The sequence below is a fragment of the Ursus arctos genome, unplaced genomic scaffold (genome assembly GCF_023065955.2).
Source record: "Ursus arctos isolate Adak ecotype North America unplaced genomic scaffold, UrsArc2.0 scaffold_17, whole genome shotgun sequence".
Lineage (NCBI taxonomy): Eukaryota > Metazoa > Chordata > Mammalia > Carnivora > Ursidae > Ursus > Ursus arctos.
This window is the reverse complement of record NW_026622841.1, coordinates 53,641,379-53,663,763: the sequence shown is the minus strand read 5'-3', so window position 1 is coordinate 53,663,763 and position 22,385 is coordinate 53,641,379. Positions and strand designations below refer to the sequence as shown.

The window sequence follows — 22,385 nt, the reverse complement described above, 5'->3', positions numbered from 1 at the left end:
GGGAGCCACCGAGAACTCGCCCCGTGTGCAAGGGGAGAAGAGCTGTTGGAAGAAGAGAACTTCGAGGGTAATTTTGGTGTGAAAGAAAATATGTACGCCCGTGAATCCCAAGAGAGGCTCCAAAGAAATGAATCTGTTTTCTCTTTATAGTTTCTGGTGGACTCGGCTCTATTTTTATCACATTATTTTTAGTTAAGTGGATGTGTTAAAACATTTCATAATACTTGTTGTCTAAATGCACGATTGTAAATGGTTTACTGCCTTCTTTTGTGGTCTCGGGACCACGGTTTCTTTCTCTTTGTGGAGCACGTTGGTGAAATTAAACGTCAATTGAAAATATGACCGAATTTACCAAGATGTATACTCAATTTCTTCAGAACTTTCCTTTGTGTAAAGCAAGCGATGACTGCGGTTTCCTCTCTTCCCCCCTCCCACTGCCACCCAGGTGAGCGGGCAGCACCTCCTGTCCCTGGGGCTGCCCTGAGGTCAGGAGACAAAGCAGGGCTCTGCCCCCAGGCAGCGGAGTGGTGTGACTGGAGAGACACTGGGATTCAGGGACAACTGGTGTGCCTTGTTCCTCTCCTACCAATACCGATTCGTTCTTTAGCACTTCCGTCAATCCTCCTGAAAAAGAAAAGAAAAATAATTAAATATGTACTTGGGATATATGTGGACTTTGGTGTCATCAGCCAAACACTATGTTTCAGATCCACCACTTGGTAGCGGAGAGTCTGGGCAGGTCGCCTAGTCTCTGTGGGCCTCACAGGAAGAAAATAAAAACGAGGGTTTAGAGGGGACCCGGTGGTGGCTGGCGCTAGGCTCTGGGTAAGTGGCTGTGCCTTTCTATACAGTATATCAGGCTCTCTGTCTTCTGTCATCGTGTAGGAACATAATGTGTGGGGCAAGTGGAGGGAAAGAGGTGGGTGGGAGGGAAGGAAGAGCTGCGACTGGCTTCATGGCAAAAAGGGATTCAGAAAAGGGGTGCCTGGGTGGCACAGCTGGTTGAGTGTCCGAATCTTGATTTCGGCTCAGGTCATGGTCTCAGGGTCTTGGGATCAAGCCCTGCATCAGGCTCTGCGCTCAGCCTGAAGTCTGCTTGAGATTCTCCCTCTCCCTCTGCCCCTCCCACGTGTGTTCTCTCTCTCTCTGAAATAAATAAATAAATCCTTCTTAAAAGAGGGGCATTCAGAACAGAATTGAGGAAGCAGATATCTCAGGGGTAAACCTGGAGCTGAAACTTCCACAGAAACGTGATAATAGTGGCCGATGTTCACTGAGCGCTGACCATGCCGGCGCGTTCTAGAGTAGATACTGTCGTTATCACCCCAGCTGTATAGATGGGGAACCCGAGGCTTAATGCATTGAAGTGACATGCCTCAAGTCAGCTCACTGCTAAGTGGTGACGTGGTGAGTTCGAATCAGACATTCAGATGCCAGAGCTCCTGCGTAGCTGTCATGTGGGGCAATGACTGGCGGCCTTGAATTGCCTCACTTCCCTCTGTGACGGCTGTGCCCCAGCAATGGCGGATAGACATTTGTGCAAGTTTCCAGTGACGCCCTGTTGGTGTCAGGGAAGCGGGGAAGAGAGGGGAGAGGAGGGAGGGGAAAGTAGAGAAGAGACTCAGGCAAGAATTGCAGAAGTGAGAGCTTGCAGAGATCCTGGGACCAGCTGGGGCCCCGTTGGAGCACAGGGAGCAAGTCAGGCCAAAGAGATCCCTGTGGGGAAGGGAGTAGGGTGAGGGGTCACGCTGTCGACAGCACATTGGCCCCTGATTTGGGCAGAGTTCTTGAAGGCTTGAGAGAGGAGAAGAAGCCTCCATCCAACAGAAATACTTCCACAGTGGAAATGTAAGCAGCCTCACATTTCCTCCTGGCCCCTCTAGCATTTTCTTAGCACGGCCAGCCAATTTCAGCTATTAAGGAAAATTTATTTTTTTTATACAAGTACTTTGGTTCTTACTCCTTCTGAAAGTTTTTTTTTAATCATTTCATATGATATTTCTGAATACTCTTAGCCTTTTACTTTATACAAAACTCACCTTCTCACATATGTGTGAAATTAAAATTATTATATTTGTCTTTATATGTATTACGGAGAGCATTGTGATGGTGCATTATTTTATCATAATGTATAAAAATAACCAAATCATATAACAAAAATGTTAGAAAGTAAAGGAAAAACTCACCCACAATTTCAGGTTGCTCACATAAAAACTGTTATAATTTTGGTCTTTTTGTCCCAATCTATTTTTTCATATGCAGGCATTCACAGTATTTGCATAATTTTACGCCCCTCCTTTTTCACCTATCATTATGAAGGCATGTTTCCATTTGGGTAATAGCTCTTTGTCATCATTTAAAATTGCTTAATATACCAGTAAGTAGCTACAGCATATTTTTCTCAGCTATTCTACTAGAAATTGAGTGCTGAAGCAAATTCTGATTAATATGAATTTTGGCATTAAAAAAGACATGATGACTTTAAGGCACGGAGCAAAAAAAAAAAAAAAAAAATCCCCATGAGCTCTAGTAGATAGCTGCTTAGAAATGCTTTTGAAAATAAAACCATGGGATATTTCTATAGTAATCACAGCTTTTCATTATAACAGCTAGTATTTATGGATCACTGCCTATATGTTGGGCAGTAGTCTAAGGGCTTTCTAATATTAGTTCATTCATTCTGTTCCCACCTGACATGAGGAAGGCACTATTTGGAGCCCTATTTTATAGATAATGCCACTGAAACACAGAAGGATGAAGTGACTTGCACAAGTTTGTACGGCTAGTAAATGGCAAGGTGGGGACTCAAACCCATGCTGACTGGGCCCCCAGTTTGTGTACTTAGCCACCATGTCTTCAAATTAGCAGAGGGGTGCCTGGGTGGCTAGTCCGTTAAGTGTCCAACTCTTGATCTCAGGTCATGTCTTGATCTCGGGGTTGTGAGTTCAAGCCCCATATTTTTATAATAATAAAAATTTTAAAAATAAAAAGAGCAGAAAACTCTTGTACATTGGAAAGCATTTGATTTGATGGTTACACAGATCTGGGTCCAACTTTGACTCTGTCCCTTATCAGCTGCCCATGCTTAGGCAAGTTATTTAAGCTCTCTGAAACTTGAGTTTCTTCACCTATAAAATAAAATTAATAGAGTTGTTAGACTCTACAAATGGAATCATAGAAGTAAAGTGCTTGGCACAGTAGTAGAGGCTTAGTGAATGTTAGTTCCTGCCCCCCGACCCCCGATCATCAGTCTGATAAGCAGCAAGAGAAGGAATAAGAGGTCAATTCTCCTTCATTTAGACTGGAAGAAGAAGCTGATAATAGATGGTGGATAAGCCCAAGCTTTTTTTTTTTTTTTAAAGATTTTATTTATTTATTTGACAGAGATAGAGACAGCCAGTGAGAGAGGGAACACAAGCAGGGGGAGTGGGAGAGGAAGAAGCAGGCTCATAGCAAATGAGCCTGATGTGGGGCTCGATCCCATAACGCCAGGATCATGCCCTGAGCCGAAGGCAGACGCTTAACCGCTGTGCCACCCAGGCGCCCCAGCCCAAGCTTTTAATATCATATTGGTTTTTCACTTCAATCCTCAAAAAAAAGAAAGAAAGAAAGAAAGAAAGAAAGAAAGAAAGAAAGAAAGAAAGAGTGAGATATTAGGATAGGATCATATAACACAGAAGTTAGTTGAACAAATGGAAAATGAAAATGGTAAGGATAAGACATGCTGGAAAATGGTCTAAAGTAACCAGAGATATTCCAAAGTGCAGGTCCTCAAGATGGGGCGATAGCCCCCGCACTGGACTGTGCCTTGTACGCGGTGGGCGCTCATAAATCCACATTGAGTGATGGACGAGTGATGCATTGTGGCAAGAAGGCTGCATCTCAGACATCGTAAGAGGTTTGTGCTTCTTGCAGGCTGGCCTTAGGAAAAACTGTGCAATGGATGAAGTGTGCTTTAACTCTGAAAACTTCCTGAATCCTGCCTCCCGTTTCGGCAACTTGCCTTAGGTTTTCACAGTCTCCGTGGTTCTCAAATGTTCCACTCAAATGTCTTCACAGGCTTGTCCCCTGCTCTGCTGGAGACCTTGAACGTTTGCATTTCTCTTTCTTCCTTAACCTTCTACCCCGTCTTCCTCTGTCAAAACTTACTGTCCTTTAGCCCACTACCCCCACCTTCTAGGGCCCTGCTGGGGAGCCTGATTACCTGAATCAAACCTAAGTCCTTTGCCTGTAAGGCCCAAAGTATCTTTCCTCCTAAGTGGCATTTCATTGCCTGGGGTTTACAGGTGACAATATTTTGGAGGCATGACCCTTTCGTGCCATTTAATGGGAAATTAATGTAGTCATCTTCCAATGACATGTCTCTCTTGATGGGAATTTCTAGCAACTTGTTCTGCTCTCTACAGCTGTAGCTGAAGAAGTTATGGGGAACGTAAAGACAATTAGTTCCAGAGAGAGTCGTAAGAAGGAGAAAAAGAGAGAGAGAGAAGGAGAGAGAGAGAGAGAGAATGAGAACATTCATCCAGAAAAGCGAGAGTTGCTTTAAGAGGCATTTGCACTGTGCTCCCCTGAGAGCAAGCAGGGGAGGCTTACACTGCAGTCTCTCTGTCCACTTCTGAGGCCCACTAAAGTATCTACTCGGCCTCCAAGCACTCAGTGATGCTGCTAAACTCAGATGGGAGGGTGTGATCGAACATTAAGGGAGGTTTCCTGGAAAAGGCTTAAACTACTAGAAGCCATTAATCAAGGAAAATGTGAGATCCTTTTCTCTAGAGGTTAAGGCAACTCATTTCACTGAAATGATTTCATCGTGGTTGTTTCCGATGGTAAGTGACTGCCCTAAAACTTTGCCGACAGCCTTTTTCTGGTCCCAAGAGCAGACTATTCCAGACTGGTAAGAGCAAATATCTGGAGGAGTGCTTTCCCAGGCAACTCGAAGGCATGAGTCCCTTGGTGCTTTAATCTAGTGCCGAGTGATAGGGGTTCTCGCAGGGAGAGGGAGCCACGCCCCAACATAGTACATATGATTGATGCCCATCTTGTTTATGCTCAGACCCTTCATGCTTTTAGGGATAGCTTTGGCCTTGGGATGGGCTGGGCTCTCCACTACCCTTTGGAATTTCCCATGGCCTTGTGCCATTGTTCTGCCCCTCCTAATCAGGCCTGATGCTTCCATCAAGTCATGACTGTTGGCTATTTTCAGCAGAGAAATGAACAATGCGTGAAATATGACCATTTTCTCTAACTTGTAAACAAGCCGAGGAAAAAACACCAGGGCTTTCCCCTCAGCCACACTGGCCTTTTTCTGGTTCTTCCCCTAAGTCCTTTGCTCAGGCTGGAATGCTTTCCCCTGGCTGACTCTTTAAATCACCGGCTTCTTCCCTTTCAGGTTTGGGCTTAGCTGTTGCAGGCTCAGAGAAGTCATCCGTGACTTCAGGACCTAAAGGAGCACCGTGATGTCTAATGACACCCTACTGCTTTCCTTCCTAGGACCCCCCCAACCCCAAACTAATGACCTAACACTGTCTATGCGCATACACATACACATACATTTGTACGTACCTTGGTGTGTATATTTGCCAACTTATTGCTGGTCTCCTGCACCAGACTCTCAGGACCCTGAAAGCAAGAACTATTATGTATGCCTGTTTCGTATCCAGAGATAAGCACAAAACAGGAGCCCTCTGCATATTCATTGAATTTGAATGAATGAATGAATGAATGAATGAATGAATATCCATAAAGGGGAACAGCCAACGCTCTATTGTCTATACCTCTGCGGTCCCATGGGGCAGTCACCAGCTACAGGTGGCTGCTGGGCACTTGCCATGTGGCTCATCCAAACTGAAATGTGCAGTAAGTGTAAGATAACTCCTGGACTTCAAAGACTAGGCCCCCAGAAAGTGTGTAAAAAATATCTGATTAGTAATTTTTAGTTTGATTACATATTTAAATCACATCTTAGATATATTGGGTTGAATAAAATGCAGAATGCATTATTAAAATTAATTTCCCCTGTTCTTTTCACTTCCTTCAGTGTGACTACTAGAAAACATAAAATCATAAGATTTTCTATTGTATTTTTATTAGCCAGTTTGCAAGAACAATCATGAAGTCAGGATGTTACCTCTAAATGTTGTTTAATCAATTCAAAGAGTAACTTCTTCCCCATATTTACCAACCTGGACTCTAGTCCTGGATCTGCCAGTAACTGGCTGGGGGATTGGGGCTCGGACACCTTCCTGAGGCAAGAACGGAATTAGGTCCTTTCAGCTTGAACAGAACAGTGTATAATTCTCTTATTAATTGCCCAGTTTGGACTAGGACAGCACAGAAATACTCCTGTTGCGTTGATTTTATAAACCCCTGCTCCCTTTTCTTCCCCCGTCCTTCAGATGCACCCTGCAAGCTGCGCTCCATAAACAAAGTCAAAGATACATTTTAACAAAAGCTCTGTTTTCCAGGGCTCCATGTAACCAAAGTTGGTGCAAATAATAATTTGGTAATCAGACTCAAAGAGGTTGGTTTAGCGGGATTTCCAGAGCTGCCTTAGTGGACGCCGCTGATTTTTCTGCACATGTTCACAGATAAAAAGGCCTGAGGTCCTGGCACGTGGCGTCTCGCCCCATCTGGCTCTAAGAGAGCTCCGTGCTGGAAGTGGCCTTGCCTAAGAGCTGGGTTCAGAGCAGCGCCCAGCACGCGTGATATGTTACAGGATCCATGCCAGCCTTGCTGCTGCAGGCATTCCAACTGGGCTAAATTGCTTAGCAAATTCAAGTGGGTATGTTTTGATTTTAGATTCAGTACCTATTTGGTAAACCTAGAGAGAAAAGGGTGAGGGAACTTGATAGCAATTCATATATACTCATAGATTCTTTGCCAGAGTCGTATCTGCAAAATGTGGCTTTGACCATGGCAAGAAAAGTGAGTGTGACATTCACCCCTCCCCCTGTGTGGCTGCTCCCTCAACAACGCCCCGCCTCCCCCTCCTCCATCCTGTCCCCTTGCCTGTGGCTGTCTTCTGGCCTGGAGGAGCCCTGCTCCCATTGCATTTGTGTATTCTTGCTCGTCCTCCATTGCACAGTCCAAGGATCAGCTCCTCTCTCGAGTCTTCTGGGTTCTCCAGAGAGGAAATGAAATGCTCCTAATCTGTGCTCTCGTAGGCAAAGCAAAGAGCGTACATGGACTGAATGTTGATCATTTCAATTTTGCAGGTATTATCAGATATAATTTCCCCAACAACTCTGGGAAGTAGGTGGCAGGGAAGAAGCAGAGGCACAAAGAGATTCAATCAATGTGTCCAAGTCACCCTACTAGTAAGTGTCAGGCTCAGGATGAAAATCCAGAACCTGGATATCTTGATAGGGTGTATATGGCCCCCTCTCCCCAGATGATGGGATTTTTTTGAGGGCCTGCACTATGCCTTATTAATCTTTTTATTTCCCAAGAGCATATAATAATGGCTGGCCTACAACAGATACTCACGAAGTGCCTCTTAATGAATGCATTAATTAATATTCAATCTAGGAAAAACCGGCGTTTAAAAAAGTCACACAAAATATCAGTCTTCAACTAAAATTGGCCACTACTCAGGATAATTCATTTGCTTTCTTCCCCTGGGCACATTTTCACACTTGTGCCCAGACAAGTTAGCTAAAGCCCAGACGATGTAAGGAGCTCAATGAAAGTAACACCCGCACTAAGACGAAGTTACAGGGTGTGGTCACCCATGACCTCCCTGAAGGACAGCAGGGTCTTTAGCGTGAGGGGGTTCTCTCAACAGTCCTGATCACCCATCCACTTCCCCTTGGCATTTTCATTTTCCTGTGGGCGCTGAGGGGACTCAGTTCTACCTATCACTTTCAGGAATGATTCCGAGATTCAAGACCACAAACATCGAGCAAGGTATTACCAGTCTTTCTCCAACTTCTTCCTGGCAAAGATCTGTGGACAACCACGGGTTCTCTCTTCCACCATCCTTTAACGAACCCCAGAATCTTTCTCAACAAAGCCACTAATAATGGATTGGAGTTGACACTCTAAGTGAAACATATTTGCCATCACGAGCCATGTGTGAGCAAAGCATTTGGAGGAGCCCACTCCGGCAAGACAGCCCCATGGTGGCTGTAACAGACCCTGCCATGCCCTGCCCATGTGTCCCTGTCATTACAATTTCGGTGTGCCCTCACTGGACTCGCAGCTGCAAGCACCTGCTGTAGGAACTCACGTTGCCACCTCCACAGAAAAGGCTGGAAATGCTGGAGATCAACAATAAATGGCGGTGTGGATGCTGGAGGCTAGTGTACAAGTATCCCGGCTTCCTCACCCTTCAGATGTCATTCCTTCTTTTGAGAGACTCTATAGCCGCATTAAACAGTTGAAATGTCTGACTGCAGGCTCACTGGTAACTAGCTTGATAATGAACCTTTATTTGCTGCTTCTGCTTTTCTTTTTTTTTTAATTTTTTTTTTATTTATTTATTCAACAGAGATAGGGACAGCCAGCGAGAGAGGGAACACAAGCAGGGGGAGTGGGAGAGGAAGAAGCAGGCTCATAGCGGAGGAGCCTGATGTGGGGCTCGATCCCATAATGCCGGGATCACGCCCTGAGCCAGAGGCAGACGCTTAACCGCTATGCCACCCAGGCGCCCCTGCTTCTGCTTTTGTGTCTTACTTCTCCATTCCTCTGCTGTTACCTGGAATCACCTCCCAGATGAGCTGTGTGCACTGAGCGTGGTCTTAGGGTCAGCTCTTGGGGAGAACGAAACTAAGACAATGGTTATATCAAAAGTCTGAGGAATGGAGCACCAGAGCTGCCTGAGCTGTGTTCAGCGTTTATGGAGAGATTAATTGCTCCTGATGGGAACTCGAGAGTGGCGCTGAGAGCACAAGAGGGTGAGAGGAGAGTGGGACTGCGGTATGGGACAAGGAAAGAAGAAGGGGGTTATTCAAGAGGTCAGTTCTGCTCAGGTTAGTTAGGCTCAGGAACATGGAGCAGCAGCAGCAGCTGTGTACAGGAGAAATGTCCAGAAGGATGGGAAGCCTGCCACTAAATCAGTGCCTCCTGGGAAATCATGAAAGCTGATTGAAACAGACATCCATACGGCTCTTTTTGTGCTATGCTCTTTTCTTTTGGGGAATTTGCATATTCCCTGATTAAAAAGATAGAAAGTGTCTCGAAAAATATTAAGAAGTAAGCCATTATACAAAGACTTTCATTTTGAATAGTAAGAACCCTATTTTTTCATTTCCTTTGGAAATCTAATGAATATTCTTTATGAAAAATGGCTTGAGGATAAGCACTTAAAGTACATCGTTACCAGCTATTCCCCTGTTTTCTTGTGATTATTTATCTACGTGGAAATCACACAGATCATGATGATGGCCCTATGACGTACCAAGTGGAACAGTATTAAGGCTATTTTCATTCATTATATTGAATGTGCTATCATCTTTCCTGTAAAAGAAATTACCTAGACCCACATAATTACCCAAAAGTTACTAGATCTTTTGACATAAAAGTGGTAAAAATCTTTAACGAATAGGTGATGTGGGGCAGCTGGGGGGCTCAGTTGGTTAAGTGTCCGACTCTTGATTTCAGCTCAGGTCATGATCTCAGGGTCCTGAGATCAAGCCCCACATGGGTCTCTCTGCTCAGTGGGGAGTCTGCCTGAGATTCTCTCACTCCCCCTGCTCACTCTCACTTGCACACACGCTCTCCTTCAAATAAATATGTAAAATCTTCAAAAAAAAAAATAGATGATGTAGAAAGGCCAAGAGTATAATGAGTTCAACAAGAATCAATTGCTATGAGATTTAGTTTGTCTAGCTTGGTTTTCCTTGCCTTTTCTTCTGGGGAGAGGAGCAGACCCCTAAGGCTTTATTTGTGCAATGACTGGGACATGTTAGAATGGGCTCTGGCTTGAAAAGAAGCAAAGAGTAGGCAATGAAAGGCAAGCACAGGATGCTTAGAGTTACTGAGTCCATCCCCCCATCGCCCCTACCCCGGCCCTGAGCAAGCCCTCTGCTCAGAATCATACTCACACAATCTGGGAGTAGAGTGTCCAGCAAGGATGTGCTCCAGCTAACACATGGTGCAGGAGAAACTCGAACCCAGGGCTATCTGGACCAAATCTTGCCCTTTCTACTCCACAGTAGAAAAGGTAGAAAGCTGTAAAAATCCCACTCAAGATAGACTCGATGATAATGTGCTTAACCCCAAAGCACTGATGAGGGTATTCTCCATGTCCCCAGAGCTGACCATGGGTTGGGCAGCAATCTCTGTGTGGGGACAATATGGAAGAGAGAGAGATGGGAGGCACACCCCAAGGGGGCAGTCTATGGAGGAGAGAGGAAGATGGTGGGAGACATGAGGAGAAGGGGTAATTGGCTACTGACTTTGGTTCTAATGCTGTCTGGACATGATTTTCCACACAAGTGATGACCTAGCAGTGACATGTGCACAAGAGATCTGGCCAACCCCTCAGGACTCCTGCATTCACCCACCAACTCTTTCCTAACTTCATATCTTTCTTTGTTCACACTGTTCCACTGCCCAGAGCATTCTTCCCATGCTCTCCACCTGGCTGGTTCCTCCTCCATGACCTAGCCCAGGCATCTCCATCTTCTAGAAGCCTCCACAAACCCCAGCCCTGGGCTCTGTGCTCCCATGTCTTCCGTATCAGCCTGGAGTACCAGTAAGCATTAAGTGGGCATTGTGTCTTTTAATGTCTATCCCTTCTTATAAGTCGCCAGCCCCTTTAGGCAGACACAGTGTCCCTTCCATGTTTTTTCCCCAGCATTTGATTTCATAGCAAGTACTCAACAAATGTTTACTTCTTAGAACTACGTCTAGCTACATTACATCTTCCTTAATCAGTTTCTTTGCTCAGAAGAACATTGTTCTTCCAAAGGCTGCTCTTGTCCGTCGTTTCCTTAAACAACACAGTTAACAATGATCATGATATCAATAGGCATTGATAGAAGGATCTGGGCAGAACACTTCACTCAGAGCCTGCTTCATTCACCCCTCTCTCAGACTGGCAGATTGCCATGAAATGTTGCCCTGAAACGTTTGACAGTCACTGTGAATTCCCAGCTGCTGTCCAACTTGCTCCGACTTCTGTCTGGCACTTCACAGTTACACAAGGCAGATGACTGTGGCCCGAGGGGTGACATTCGGGCACCCACATTTTTTAAATCTTCTCAGATCATTATGATGGGTGGCCACGGCTAGGCACCTCTACTTCAGTCTAGTCCCCTTGGTCTGCCCAGCGCTGTCTGTCCGACAGTGAAGTGAGGCTACTTTTCTTTACTGCAGGACTGTGAACCATAATGTTCTTACTGTTCCACATGCCCTGATGGCGAATATTCTGCCTCAGTCCCCATCAGATATGACCATCTGCTTTTGCCTCCTGAGGCAAGGGCGACGAGCCCTAATCCAAAGCTGCTAGACAGACAGCCCCAGGACTTCTTTACTGAGAAGGATGGTGCAGGGTGTATCCCTGTTCCCTGCTACGTGGGAGGTCGAGGACACCACAGCGTCCCAGAGCTCCCTGCAGGAACTGGGCTATGCTTTGATTCTGACAAAAGGAAACACTGACTTATACATTTTCCTCCTCGCTTTTTATTCTCTACTTTTTGGGGAGCATTACTGCACAGAGGGCCATTCAAATAGCTGAATTTAGGAACGCCTGGGTGGCTTAGTTGGCTAAGCGTCTGCCTTCAGCTCAGATCATGATCTCAGGGTCCTGGCATCGAGCCCCACATTGGGCTCCCTGCTCACAGAGAGTCTGCTTGCTTCTCCCTCTCCCACTGCCCCTCCCCCAGCTCATGCTCTCTCTCTCTCTCACTCTCTCTCAAATAAATAAGTAAAATCTTAAAATAAAATAAAATAAAATAGCTGAATTTAGTTCTCTATCTCTAATTAAAAAAAAAAAATCTTCAGCTGGTGTGAGTTTTTAGGCTCCTTGGGGCTCCCTGTCAGCTCACAGGACTGTCCTCCTCTCCTAAGCATTCCTGATTACAAGTCTTACTGCACTTACATAGCAAATAACCACGCATCATCCCTGTGACTTCTAAAATGAATACAGTCTACAGAATGGAAAACCCTGCCAGATATCTGAAAATAAATTCTGAAAGCTTCTGGGTTCCCTGTCATATCCTCTCATGTGGCTGCAGCAAAACGGTCAGATAAGGCTAAAACTGACCAATCTCTGCTTCCCTTGGGCTTTGAAAAGGAGCATGGGCTTTCGGCTCACACAGACCTGGGGGTCAGGCTGGGTCTTGCCATTTACCTCACGCAGAAGGAAAGCTTCCTTTAGCCCTTTTAAAAAGTCCGCTGAGTCATGGCGCGCTGAATGGACAGACGCCACCACCCCCAGGCACCCCAGAAGAGAGGGAGTCGAACAAACCTATGCTTCCTGCCTTGTGGTTCTCAAACTTGGCTGCTCCTTGGAACCACCTGGGGACTTTCAAAACATCCTGATCCAGGTCACATCCCAGATCAGTTCAATTCTGGGGATGAACGTCAGGCATCAGCGCTCTTTGTCAGCTGCTCGGGTCATTCCGAGGGGCTGCAGGGCTTAAGTGTCTCTCCTTAGATCTAGATTCTTTACTCTTCTCAAAATTCTTGATCAGATTGTGCAGGTAAGACTTCTTCTTTACTGAAGTATTGAGACCATTCCGGAAGAGAATTGCAATATGATAAAAGAAAGATTAAACTTGTCCATTTGTACTTCTCCTGAGTCCCTCAGGAGACCTTGAAGACCTGTCATGAGGAAGAGGTCTCCAATCCCTGACCTCACCACCCCAGCAGTCCCAGTCAAAGCCCACCCTTCCTAGAGCTCTCTTTCCAAACATGTATACGCTGCTCCTAGGAGAGAACCCGCTCCCATCACAGGGTGGCCCCCATGCCCGGGACCTATCCTGACAGCCTCCACACGTCTTCCTCCCCTAGTTATTCCAGAGTTGGCTCCTCTGGTGCTCCGTCTGGGGACAGTGACATGTCCGTGGGACACACATCTTACAGCAAGAGAGGATCCAGATCCCATTGTCTCTCCACTTGTGGTCTCTGTGACCAAAGGATCCATTACAATCAGCCAATGATACCCCAAATAAGGGACGTAGTATTTGGAGGAGGCATAGTCTAATCTAATAATAAGATAGAATCCCGAGAGCTGTGAGATGTCTTTTATGCTTTATCTGGGAACGCCTACCAGAACTTGGTTGAATGCGTACATTTCCCTGGGGTGGCCATGGGCAGCTCTTTTCACATCACCTGATTTTAAAAAAAAAATTTGTAATAGAATTTATTTTTTAGGGGTACCTGGGTGGTTCTGTCGGTTAAGCATCCAACTCTTGATCTCAGCTCAAGTCCTGATCTCAGAGTCATGAGTTCGGTCCCCCGCATGGAGCTTACTTTAAAGACAAAAAAAAAAAACAAACAATTTATTTTTTAGAGCATTTTTAGGTTTACAGAAAAATTGCACAGAAAGTATAGTTTGCACAAACCCCCTTTCCCCCCAGTTTCCCCCAATTATTAATATCTCTCATTTGTGTGGTACACTTGTTACAACTGATGAACTAATGTTGATATGTTACTATTAACTGAAGTCCATAGTTTACATTAGGGATCACTCTTTGTGTTGTACATCCTATGGGTTTGAACAAATGTATAAGGACACGTATCCCTCATTACAGTCTCGTACAGAAGAGTTTCACAGCCCTAAAAATACTCCCTGTTCCCTACTCATGCCTCCCCTTCTGTCTCTGGCAACCACTGATCTTGTTTACTATCTCTATAGTTTAGTCTCTTCTAGAATGTCATATAGTGGGAATCATACTGTATGTCACCTTTTCCTACTGGTTTCACCCAGCAATATACATTTAAGTTTTCTGTGTCCCTTCATAGCCTGATGTCTCATTTCTTTTCATCGCTGAGTAACATGCCATTATTATCACAGTGTGTGTATCCATTTGCCTGTGGAAAGACACCTTGGTTTCCTCTCAGTGTTTGGTAATTATGAATAAAGCTTCTATAAACATTTGGTGCAGGTTTTTGTGTGACACACTTTCCATTCAGTTGGGGAGATACCTGTGAGCACAATTGCTGGATCATATGATAAGACTAGGGTCCACTTTGTAAGAAACTGCCAAACTATCTTCCAAAGTGACCGTACCCCTTTTCAATCCTACCAGCAATGAACGAAAGTCCCTGGTGGTCTACACCCTCACCAGCATGGGGTATGGTCAGTGGTCTAGACCTGCACCGTTCTAACTGGTGCTTAGTGCTATCTCGTTGTTGTTTTCATTTGCAATTCCCCAGAGACTTGGGACGTGGTGCATCTTTTCATGTGCTTGCTCGCCATCTGTGACTCTTCTTTGGTGAGGTGTCTGGTCAGGTGTTTGCCCATTTTTTAATTTAGTTGTTTGCCTTCTCTTGTGTTTTAAGAGTTCTTTACATATTTTGGATACATATACTTTGCCTTCTCATTCTCTGAGTGTGTCTTTAATGGCGTTGTTCTTAATTTCAATGAAGTCGAGTGTAACAGTTCTTTTTTCATGAATTGTGTTTCTGGGGTCATATCTTAAAAAGTTATCTCCAGCTCACTGCTTTACAACTTTCATAGTTTTGTGTCTTACATGTAGGCCCATGATCCAGTTTAAATAAATTTTTGTAAAAGGTATAAACTCTGTGTCCCAGATTCATTGTCTGGCATGTGGATGTCCAGTTGTTCCAGCACCATTTGCTGAAAAGAGTATTTTTTTCTCCATTGAATTGCCTTTGCTTTTTATCAAAGGTCAGTTGACTTCCATAGTGTGGGTCTACTTCTGGGCTATGCTGAACACCCTTTCCCTGCCGTGTGGGGAAAGACAATTTGGCAAGATTCTCTATCTTTTCACCAATTTTTGTTTTACGAAACAGTCTCATCTCAGTAGATATATAATTCTGTCCTTGTTTCATTGCTTCTTTTAAAGTCCCTCTCTTTTCCACTTCACTGGGTTTAAGGCCTTGGGGAAGAACTGAGTTTATTTGATATTTGTTTCCTCATCTGCAGAATAAGAATGATTATTCAGGCCTCGTAGTGTTATCTTGGGGAATAAATGACACAATGTATCTAAAGTTCCTGCGAAAGAGATGCTGGATAAACAGTAGTGATTCTAATTCCCATTATGAGAGAATGAGTCATGCCACATTCTAGTCATAGTGACACCTCATTTTACATCGAACTTGGGGATAAAATGGCATGTATGGAATCACATCACAGTACCCAACACATTTCAGATTCTCAACAGATGTTTATTAGATTTAAATCGAATTGCAGCAAAACATTTTATCTAGGTAGTCCGTGTCCCTTCAGAATGCCCAGTGATGGCTTGCATTCATCAAACTTGGTTAGTCTTGTCGGGGACAATGAGTGCTTTTCTTGGGCTAATAAACAACACCAGCAAGAGCTGGGTGAAGATTTTACACTACTCCTGAATCTCTGGTCCCCTCGCCACCAAGTGGGCTGTTCCAAATGGAAAGCCGAAGCCAGGAAGCCACTTTCCAGCTCTAGGGAGAGTCTCCAATTCACGCTCCCAGTAACCACACCCCCTGCCCTTCAGCACGCTTCTCTCAGATTCTACCTTCCTTCAGTTTCTTATTTCAGTTCCTATGGAGTGTTGTTTAAGATTTTATTTATTTATTTGAGAGACAGTGAGTGAGAGAGAGAGAGTAGGAGTAGGGGGCAGAGGGAGAGGGAGAAGCAGACTCCCAGGTGAGCAGGGAGCCCGACGTGGGGCTCAATCCCAGGACCCTGGGATCATGACCTGAGCCAAAGGCAGACGCTTAACCGACCGAGCCACCCAGGCACCCCTCCTATGGAGTGTTTTTAAGCACCCTCTTCTCTAAGTCTTTCCTGCTTTCTCCTGCACTTTCTTTCAGAGTGAAAGTTCCTATAGCATAGGGAGCTAGCATCCATCCGTGGGGAACTCGGGGAAGTCAGAGGAAGTGATGGTCAAGGACAGAGGTTCTCGGGTCTGTCTTCATCCCCATCTCAGCTCTGCCACACACTGACTGTGTGACCTTGGGCAAGTGAGCTGACCTCTCTGGGTCTCTGCATCTTCATTTGCAGATCAAAGATTATAATCACTGCGCCTTTCCCATAGGATCAGCGGCACATTGAAAGTGTTTCACGTGAGTAAGGTGCGTGGTGTAGTCCCTCTCTTACATCAAGATCTCAGCAACCATTAAGCATTAAGCAAAACATAAGGAAAGGGCCTCTGTGTGACATTGTGATGCTTTCAGACTACGCCCACACAAGTGTCAACATTATTTGTACATCCTGGACAGACAAAATATTTTATGAAAACGTAGCATTTTCAGCTGGAAAGGATTAGAAGACCAGGGTGTCCAATGCTTCTATTTTGGAAGAGAGCACAGGCGAGATGTTGGGGCCATGCAAGGTCACATGGGGCTAGGATGCCAAGTCAGAGTCTCCCAGCATTCACGTTAAGGCACGGCTAGCCTATCTCCCACCCCAGGACAGCCAGGCTTCCACACCCATCACTATTCAAACCCCTGTGAAGTCCAAAGTGCAAGTATTGCCCTTTTCCCGTCTGATTCTAACCACTTCAGAATCACCCCAATTGCCACGGTGTTACATTATTTACTCAGTTATGGTGTTGACTTCATCCCCTAGAATATTCTTTGGGACAAGGACTATCTCTCATCCCTCGGTATCACTAGTCCAGTACAGGCATAAGGAAAAGTTACATGAATGGCACCATACGCACAAGTTGCTTAAAATCTGACAGGTGGGGTGGGGGTAAGACAAGAATCTACGAACCCAACAAGTGACTCAAATAACCATAGCCCAGCCTCATTCAGGAGGTGTCGACAGAGTTGCCGAGTTCCAGGGAGGCCTTAGCTGTCCTACAAACTGTGGCTCTCGTTCTCTCTTTGGTGCTTCTGCATGGGCACTGAGCCCTCGGGAATTGCTGTCCTTGTCACCTCTGGATGTAGCGGAAACAAATGGCAGCTGGTTAAGCCCTCAGCTGTCAGGAGGCCAAGCAGCTGCCACGCGCGAGGCCTGCCAGGAAGCGCCTGTGCCCGGCGGGGAGAGAGGGGACGCGGGCCCCACAGGAATGCTGTGTATGTAGGTGGACTTCTCCTTGCTGGCATCTTCTCATTGTCTATAGAAGAACATGATACCGCTTCTTGCTGATCCTCTTGGCAGCCATTTTGGGGGGGCGGTTACTGCCATCTCAGTTCACCAACCAGGCTAGGGAGTGAGGTGTTCGGGTAACAACATTCCTCAGCTAACGGAGGGAATAACCCCCTACGCAGGGGCCCCACGCCAACAAGGCTGCCCCCTCTCACGGGCACACCTGTTCTGGTTCGTGCTTCAATCTCTTACTCACTTCATTTTCCCCACTGCCATCTCGCCAGTCTTCTGATCAGAGGAAACCATTGCAACATCATCAAAACATTTTTGAAGGCCTCACAAAAGAACAATTTAGTTTACCTGTGGTGACTCTGAGGTAACGGAATCTTCTTGGGAGGAACCAATATCGCTTCTCAGCAGATCAGAAGAGAACAGAGTCTTAGAGGAAAAACATTGATTAGAAACTAAGCAGTTGCCGTAATTCTGGAAAACAACGGGGGAATTGTTAGCATAATGAGCAGTTAAAATGTAAATGTCAAGAGGCCTACTAATCCCTTTGCCTAGCCTGGTTGAATAAACAAAGCTGAAAGGTAAAATTATTTTTCCTTTTGAAATCCGAGCTTGAAAGTTAGCCAACAGAAAACCCTGAAAATCACAGAGAAATGTGCTGAGACCTGCTGTGCAAAGCAGAGATTGGACCATGTCTACAGGAACGTCAGAAGCCATTTCCTTTTCTCTCTAGTATGTACATAAAAAGCTTTTTTATGGTGCGGTTTTTTGGGCTCTGGCTTTCCCAGGCTTGCGCTTGGGCAAGAAGTTAGGTCCTGGTGGTGTAGATCGATTCAAGAATGTTCATATGCGGCCTATTCAGGCGTGGGGTAAGTTACCGAACTATTTTTGCTCTACCGTCGCAAATTCCAAGTGGTCCTGTGGTTCAATCTTTGGATATATCTGTTCTTTCAACCTCTTGTTTCTTTTGGATTCTCTAAAGAACTAATAATAGGCACAAGTTAAGTACTCACTGCACAGCAGCTGTCTTTCTGTGATTTGGGGTGCCTTTGGACCTGGTTAGAGTCGCAGGAAGAAGGCTGAGGCTCATCCAGACGTTTCCAGCAGTCTCCTGGCCTCTCCAGAGCCTGAGGCTTATCTGTTGTTTAAATTCTGAGGACTAACGCAATGCCTGGTACTGAGGAAGCCCTCACTAACCCCAAATATGCAAGAGATTTCTCTTCCCCGTAGACAGGGGACATCCAAATGAGTTACCCTCGTGAGTAGTTAATAAGAGGTAAATCCTCACTTAGGTGCACCCTAGCTCCGTGAGTCACCTTGGGCCACTCAATCAACTTTTTCTACTTGAAGTGCTCCAGTCCGTACATTGAAAATAACGAAATCCGGCATACAGGGTTCTTATGAGAGATAAATCAGACAGAGTATATAAAGCCCCTGGCACACAGTAAGTGCTCAATAAGTGTTTGTTCTCTTCCTTTTTATTCTATCTGTTGATTCCTTTCCATCCTCAGTCTTACCTGCCTCCTCATGGGAGATTGGGTTTTGGTGACTATCGCTCTTCCTGTTAGAGCTTTCAAACGCCAGCTGTCTCAAAGGACTCTGGCTTCTCCATAACACATGGATTGATGAGGCACAGGATGGCTCAGAGGGAAGTTTCTGGGCTTTGCAGGCAGCCAAGAGATCCCGTTACACAGATTTTAGTACACCACATTTACAAAGCATTGCACATTTTCATGCTAGCTTGTATTTCAGAAATGATTTGTTAATAGGGAGACAAGATCCTGGCCAAACCAAACTGACATGTTATGACTTATACATCCAAAATCTTTTTTCTAACTACAGTTCTGGTATTTCAAGAATAAATCTTTCTCTCAGGAAATTTATAGCCACTTTGGAGATTTCAGAGAACAGGATCATGCAGATGAAGTGTGGGCAAGGATTGTAAACCCAGCCACTTGGCTCAGCTTCTCCTGGGTGCTGGAGGAAGGCTTGTGCTGTGAGCACCAGGTGACTGTCATGCTGCCCTTCTCAACTGCCACCCAAACCAAGGAAGTTTCTTTCATGGCCAACCTTTAGCTGGTAAATAATCAAGCAGTTCCTAGCAATTTCTCCCTCCATTTTATAAATCATGCTATTATTCAGTTTTTCAAAATTCCGTAGTAACTTCAACCGATATCTATTTTTTTTTTCTTTATAAGCTAGAACAGAAAATGAATGCTTTTGTTGTTGTTATTTTTGTTTTACCTTCAAAGAGGGTTGGGCTGGGGCTGCAGATGGGTGAGGGCATTTGCCCAGTCTTCCAGGCTTGCTCTCTAGGGCCTTCTCCAAGGAAATGCCACGCATGGCAACCATTTCTAACTGCAGAAACAAGACAGCAGCCTGCTTTCTCAATGTGTTCTGAAGGTACACAGCATTCGTTCATATCTTTACATAGCTATTATACTACTTAAAATTATATGCTCAACACTGAACAGTATGCAATGCATTTGGTTTGACTTGTTTTGCTTTAAAGGACTGTCATTGCTCTTACGCAAGATCTGGTGACTATGAGGTCTCCAAATCAGTGTAAATCCTCAAAAACTCTTTCGTAAACGACATTGACAAACTGACATTTGAGGTTTTCAGGACTGCTCCCGGATTTCAGCTGAAGGGAATTTCACAGCTGGGGTTGTAAAACCTATTTACTTTCAACTGCCACGCAGTAGATATTCGAGTTCTATTTTCGAGCATATCAGATGCTGATAAAAAGATGGAGTTCTTATAGTGCTCATTGAGTTTTATGTGTTGAGCAAAAGGGCGTTACATTATCATTTTAACTGCCAATGCCAAACGTTCACAATGAAAGTCCAATAGGATTTGTTTTATGGGGTGCTCTCATACGTCTCTGTTTCATCTGTCTTGGGAGTTTATCAGCACACATCATAAAATATTCCCCCGTGGGCACTAATGCCAACCTCATGGTGCCCGTGGTGCACAAGGTGGTAATGTTCATGGTGCACTCTTAGAATAATGTTTAGGGAACAGCTAGATACATAAAGTTTAATTAGTCGGAGAACAAACGACCCAAGTTCTAAACAACTTAATTATTTGCTGGCTGTCAGTGTAATAACTGCTTTCCAAGCAGCACACCCTGAGGGAGACTGTGCAGGTCTCAATGACGATGAACACAGCCCGTCGGAATTTCTGGAGTCTTGATCTTCCCTCCCTGAGCGAAAATTCCCTGTCCCTCGCCCCCACCCCTCACCCTCCCACTCCTTCCCTCTCCTGTGTCCAGCGCCCATTCATGCCTACTCTTTAGGAACCATTTGCTGTCTGAGCCAGCCGCCCTTCACTCACCAGAGATTTATTGAGCATCTACTGTATGCCAGCAACCTGGTTCCCGACTTCATGGAGTTTACAGAGCAGCGCTGGTCCTCTTGTGTCCCGCTCCTTGTTGCAGCTCGCCTTCCCCTTCCTGTATCCGTAACCAGGTCTGAAGGACACAGAGCAATCTTCCTGGTCACAGGGAGAAGAGATCATCTTGCACCGCTGCTCTGAGCCTGAAGCACCTCAGACAGTAGGCTCGTGTCCCCTGGCTGCTCACAACTGCCCAGCCTCCAGACCAGGCAGAACCCAAGAAGGGCTGGCATGGTCTCCAGTCCCAAAGGAGCCAGGCTGCCCTCCCATTTCCAGCTCAGGGCTCTCAACCTCAGCAGGGCGCTCTTCCAGGAAGATTATGTCCACACTCAACCCCTGCACGACCAACTCTCATTCGATCTCAACTCCCATGTCACCTTGCAGGGGTGGGGGTTACCTGACACGCCCGTTCTGGTTTCAGTGGTCTTCCACACGATCCCGTGGGCTCCCGGGTTTACCTCTGCTGCAGCCCCCAGCACACTCTATTGCCATGGTTAGTCTATTTGCCTCATGCTTGTCACGTCAACCCGTGAAAACGGGGAACTTACTTTACTTAATTTTGCTCCCACTTCCTGGTTGGGCATCACTCTCAGCTGATGTACTTGCATCTTACTTGAAAAAAGGGAGAAAATTAGAGCAGAACTTCTATATGCCTCCATGGCCAAATCCACCACCGACCTGCATCTGTACAACGCACTCTGCTTCTCTCCTGACACCATGACACAATGGCCCTTGTGCTTATCTGTGGCCAAACCCTGTCATCTACTCCAGAAAAGTCATTTCCAAGTCGCCTCCGCCTTATGAATCACTGGTTTTTCTCTCTAAACTGCATTATCCCTCTCAGAACAATACTATGCTGGAGCATTACGTGTTACTAAAAAAATCTCTCTCCAACTACTGCCCAATTTCTCAGTTCTATTTTATAGCAAAACTACTTTAAAGAATTGCCCAGATTCTGCCTATATTTCTACCTTCTCCATTCTCTCTTGTGCCAACTCTAACCAGGCTTCCCCCTAACCGTGCCACTCCATTAACACTGCTCTCTCATCCAGGCCACTGGTGGCCTCCATGTTGTCAACTCCAGTGGTCCATTCTCGGTCCTCATTTACTGATCTACAGCATCATTGATTGGAAGTGATGATCCTCCTTCTGGAAACACTTTGTTCATTTGACTTCTAGATCCTTATCTCCTGTCCTCCCTCACTGGAAGCTACCTTTCAGACACCTGCTGGAGCATCCCCATCTTCCCAGCTTCCAAATACTGGAGCACCCCAAGGCTGAGTCCTCAGTGTTTCCTTCTATCCAGACTCACACCCTCTGTGACTTTGTCCTGCCCCATGGCTTTAAATATAAACTACAGTCGACCCTTGAGCAGGTTGGGTTTGAACTGCATGGATCCATTTATACAGATTTTTCTATTGATAAATTCAATACTATAACTGTATTTTCTCTTCCTTACAATTTTCTCAGTAACATTTTCTTTTCTCTCGCTTATTTTATTGCAAGAATACAGCACATAATACATACAACATATAAAATATGGGTTAATCGATGGTTTACATCATTGGTAAGGCTTCCAGTCAACAGTAGACTATGAGCAGTTAAGCCTACTGAGTAGTTGCAGTTGGGGAGGAAGTTACATGCAGATTTCCAATGGTGTGGTCGAGCACTCATAACCCCCATGTTATTCAAGAGTCAATGGTACAAGCTGGTCATTCTCAAAGCTTTATCTCAAGCCCAGACCTGGTCTCTGAATTCTGGGATTATATTCCCAAATTCTTACTCAATACCTTCACTGGATTTCTAACAGGCATCTCTAACTTAACTCTTT

At 45.3% G+C, this 22,385-nt stretch overlaps 1 long non-coding RNA gene across 3 annotated transcripts; it reads right to left on the bottom strand.

The window, feature by feature from the left end:
- Positions 1–31: 31 nt before the first annotated feature.
- Positions 32–21,270, bottom strand: LOC123000900 (uncharacterized). 3 transcript variants are annotated; one of them, XR_007189931.2, is made up of 6 exons: positions 21,103–21,250; positions 20,495–20,653; positions 19,403–19,516; positions 17,510–17,587; positions 13,327–13,418; positions 8,517–12,664 (listed from the first exon to the last, which is right to left on the bottom strand). It is a non-coding gene; the product is annotated as an uncharacterized LOC123000900 (long non-coding RNA). The 3 variants fall into 3 exon arrangements; XR_006409273.3 differs by lacking the exons at positions 8,517–12,664; positions 21,103–21,250 and adding an exon at positions 32–624 and having other exon boundaries at positions 20,495–20,800; XR_008959737.1 differs by having other exon boundaries at positions 20,495–21,270.
- Positions 21,271–22,385: the final 1,115 nt, after the last annotated feature.